At 43.9% G+C, this 4,058-nt stretch overlaps 1 protein-coding gene across 1 annotated transcript in view; it reads right to left on the bottom strand.

Annotated features, from left to right (window-relative positions):
• The window catches only part of LOC107122423 (caspase-10-like), a 37,208-nt gene extending 33,150 nt beyond the window's left edge, over nt 1-4,058 (bottom strand). The window contains exon 1 of the mRNA XM_015425517.1: nt 3,874-4,058. The gene's annotated coding sequence lies outside the window, so the exon portion shown is untranslated. The remainder of the gene's footprint in view (nt 1-3,873) is intronic.

The following is a 4,058-nucleotide window of genomic DNA, read 5'->3' as shown; positions in this document are numbered from 1 at the left end:
GAGAGACTCTCTCCTCCATTTCATCAAAACATACTTAGGCTAACTTAAAATACTGCCATCCGATTATGTTACAGAGATAATCAATTAAAGGAGAGATTACTTGAGCCCACTGGTTATTTCTTACCAAACAATAAGCAGGTTATAGGCAAAGGGGCATCCAAATCAATTCAGTTTCCTCTATGTGTCGGTTTTCAAGATCATATTCTAACTATAGCTTGCCGTCCCACCTCAACTAAAAAGTTGTCTTATAACTTCATACAAAGTTATCTATACTCAAGTATCTTCTTAAAATATCTTCTTCAAGTATCTTCTTAAAAAGCTGAGTTCATTCTTGCTACTCTTTATCACAACAGAAGAAGATAAAAAATAGGTTCTGCATACATCTCACTATCTGTTGGACCCCAAACACCCCATTTTTGAACTAAATCATAACTTTCTGTATTTAGTTGGATGTTCGGGTGCTTCCCGTATCTGGGCCCTGATACATATTATATCTATTAATTGTACTATTTCTAATCTACCAGAGGCCATATTAGTCCGCTATTCCTCCATTCTTTGTTCTTCTGCAAGGTCATTCTGTTCTGAGTCTCTGGACTCCCTGTTTGGCCCGTTTAGCAAAAACCAGCCCTGTTTCTGGCTTGCAGAAAGCATTGCCTGTAATTTTTTAGTCAAGACCAGCAACTGTTCCTGTATAATTTTGGCTTTATCTGTTGACACTACCCTTCTTCCATCAATACTTCATTGTATCTTTGCTATGAAGATTTTTCGTTCTCCTTAAACTTTTAAAATAATTGTCAGGATTAAATGCGTTATTAGATACAATACCAAAGGGCAATAAAGGTGGGTTTTTTTAATGTTAACATGGAAAAGGATTTGAGAAGAACTTTAGATGAAGACCCCTGAATGTATTAATATACAAAAGGAATGAGATTAACTCCACATATATATTGACAGAATAATTGTAAGGTTATGCCCTGATTGTATTTGGCATCTTGGAGGATAAACATTTGTACATACTAATGTTAATATTTGGTGTAGTGGTTAGGAATGTGGACTCTAATCTGGGAGAACCAGGTTTGATTCCCCAGTCCTCCACATGAAGCTGCTGATGTGACTTTGAGTTAGTCATAAATTATTTCAGAGCTGTTCTCTCAAGGGCAGTTATCTCAGAGCTCTCTCAGCCCAACCTACTTCACAGGGTGTCTGTTGTGGGGAGGGGAAGGGAAAGGAGATTGTAAGCCACTTTGGGACTCCTTTGGGCAGTGAAGGGCGGGGAATAAGTCCTCCACATGAAGCTGCTGATGTGACTTTGAGTTAGTCATAAATTATTTCAGAGCTGTTCTCTCAAGGGCAGTCCTCAAAAGAGCTCTCTCAGCCCAACCTACTTCACAGGGTGTCTGTTGTGGGGAGGGGAAGGGAAAGGAGATTGTAAGCCACTTTGGGACTCCTTTGGGCAGTGAAGGGCGAGGTATAAAACCAATCTCTTCTCTCTCTCTCTCTCCTTGTTGGGAGATGTGGAGGAGTAAAAACAAATCTCTGCTACGATTTTGCTTTCCTGACTGAAAAGCCACAGAAGAGGAACGAAGGCCTACACGTAAAATTTCCTACCAGCTTTGCCCCCTTCCTGTCAGAGAAACAGCTATCAGCTTCCACAAACAGCACTTCATCCTGCCTGCCAGACTTGTACGAGAGTTTAAAGATTTAAAAATCACGTAATTTTGGCTTGCATCTCTCAATGCTGGCCCACAGCAAAACCCAAAATCAAAAATTTTGAAATATCTGCCTGATCTTTGCCTCTTCTAACACCAGTTTTAGGATCTTCACACACTGTAGCCATAGGCTGTACGTACACCACCAAGTGCAAGGATCTCTTCATGACAGCCAGCGTGAAATAGTGGTTAAAGTGTCCAACTAAGAGCTGGGAAACCCAGGTTCGAATCCCCACCCTGCCATGGCAGCTCACTAAATGACCTTCGGCCAGTCACTCTCTCAGCCTAACCAACCTCACAGGGTTGTTGTGAGGAAAAAACAAAAGGGAAAAGAATGATGTACACTGCTTTGGGTCCCCATTGGGGAGAAAGGTAGGATATAAATAAAGTAAGTAAATTAAAATGATCAGTCGGCCAAAAAGATCCTTGGCTCTAAATTGGGTGGACCCAGAACGTAGAATAAGGCCAGATTACACTGAGGTGTGGCCAATGCAAAAGTACCAACTTGTGAGACTTTGCACATTTAAAGTCAGGCCTACGTTTGGGCGGAGGAGAAATGATCAAAATGAAAAACGAAGTTGCCCGGGGAACTGCGATGGACCAAAGCCAAATCGCAAAATGAAAGTCATCTGGTGTCTTTTATTAAGACTGGATGAAGAACTCTGGAGAACTTTAGACACTGTTTTGTGTTATTTAGTTTGGTCAGAAGTAAAAGCCATTGTGGGGCTTTTGTTTTGGAGCACTTAATAAGGAAAACTTTTGTGCCACATGCCAAAGATTGGGTGGCAAACAGTAGAAATAGGTACCCTGAAATAAGGGATGTGGGCAATTTCTGACAGAAAGGTGTCCAAAATTCTACAGAGCAAGAGTCCAGGAGCACCTTAAAGACTAATGAAATTTGTGGCAGGGTATGAGCTTTCGTGAGTCACAGATACCCGAAGAAGTGAGCAGTGACTCACAAAAGCTCATTCGCTGCCACAAATTCAATTAGTCTTTAAGGTGCTCCTGGACTCTTGCTCTTTTCTATTGCTGCAGACAAACATGGCTACCCACCTTGATAAAAATTCTGAAATTCCTTTACTTGGTTAATCTGTCTGATCCGATCAATAATTCAGTTCGACTCAAAAGGCAGCCTTGGTCAACCACACATCCCAAAAACACCATCCTTTTTTTAATATAAAAACACACCACTTTCTTAGGCAACTAAGTAGCTGTGAACACCGCAGATGGCAGATGCCATTTTAGAAGAGGCATTCCCGCCCATATCTCATACACACCCAAAATGGGTTGACCCTGATTTTTTAAAAAAAGGTATGACAGGCATGAGGGCACCAGAGTCCGTCACAATTTTAAAAACAACTGATACACTAAAAAAAACCCCACCTACTTTCTGATGCAAGGGCTTGTAAGAACTGCAGAGGGGGAGTTGCCATCTTACAAAGAGCTTATCTCCCCTGCCATACAGGCACCTCAGGTTAACGCTTCTGATAAAATGGTGCCCGCAGCAGCAGCCTAACAAATCCTGCAACCCCCCCCCCCCCCCGTCATCCATTGACGGCACCCAGGATCAGCGACACAAAGTTCGAGTCCAGGGGCAACTTTTAAGACCAACAAAGTTTAATTCTGGGTATAAGCCTTCGTGTGCACGCACACTTCTTCAGACTTTTTTCCAAACTTTGCTCTGTTGCTCCAGACCGACCCGAATCGAGGATCAACTGCCCTTCCAGATCGAGATCAGATCGCCGCTCGGTGGCCAAAGGGCCGCGCTTCATCTCAACCCCACCCCACCCTACTTATTTTGCCCCCACTCTTTTCCTTCCTTTCCAAACTCCCCAGCCCGTGGCATCAATCCCTTTCGGCACATCCCCCACACACACACACACACCTTGTCCTTAGCCTGAAGGGAGCGCACGGTGCCAATATGACAGCTTTCCATGCCGTTCACGCCAACTTTTCCAAGTACTTTCGCTTTTGGCGGGGTGTGTGTGTGTTTGGGGGGAAAGGGCAGGGTAGAGAAGAAAGTAAATTAGTGGATTTCCTGGAAAGGGAGGGCGGCGGCGGGCGTTGGGGGCGAAATGGACTTCTTCGCGCCTTGGCAAACGCGACTCTCTTCCAGGTTGTCTCCAAAGCAGGCCACCTCCGCGACGCGCGCGTTCGAACTTACCCAAAGGGTGGGTCCTTCTTTCTTCTAATTCATTCAAAGAGAGAGAAAAGTTGCGATATCTTTAAAGAACAAAACAAAAAACCCCAGAGCGCTCAGGGGAAGCAGGGTTCGCGGCTTGCCTCCTTCGAACCAGGCGAGAAAAAAATCCTGCACATCCCACGTTTCGATATCCTGCGAACTTTCTA

This window comes from Gekko japonicus, unplaced genomic scaffold (assembly GCF_001447785.1).
Source record: "Gekko japonicus isolate JY-2015 unplaced genomic scaffold, Gekko_japonicus_V1.1 scaffold604, whole genome shotgun sequence".
NCBI lineage: Eukaryota > Metazoa > Chordata > Lepidosauria > Squamata > Gekkonidae > Gekko > Gekko japonicus.
Note: the sequence above shows the minus strand (reverse complement) of the source record. Positions and strands in the feature narration are given on the sequence as shown.